Consider the following 216-nt stretch of genomic DNA (forward strand, 5'->3'; position numbering starts at 1 on the left):
TGGGTGGGGAGCAGCCTCATCCTGGCGCTGTCCCGGCACACGCCAGCAGGGACCCCGCTCAATGCCACCCGCAGGGACCCCGCTCAATACCACTCATAGGGGCCATGGCCGGTGCCAGCCCCGCTCCCAGCGGGAAATCGCAGGAGCCCGTCCCTCCTGGGCGGGGGAGCGGTCAGGCCCCATCTCTCCGCACCATCCACCCCTCACCCCAGCTCC

General features: G+C 71.3%; 1 protein-coding gene across 9 annotated transcripts in view; it reads right to left on the reverse strand.

Moving 5' to 3' along the window:
- The window catches only part of RARB (retinoic acid receptor beta), a 324550-nt gene that overhangs the window by 93788 nt on the left and 230546 nt on the right, over window positions 1–216 (reverse strand). The window lies entirely within an intron of this gene.

This window comes from Corvus brachyrhynchos, unplaced genomic scaffold (assembly GCF_000691975.1).
Source record: "Corvus brachyrhynchos isolate BGI_N302 unplaced genomic scaffold, ASM69197v1 scaffold53, whole genome shotgun sequence".
In the NCBI taxonomy this organism is placed as follows: Eukaryota; Metazoa; Chordata; class Aves; order Passeriformes; family Corvidae; genus Corvus; species Corvus brachyrhynchos.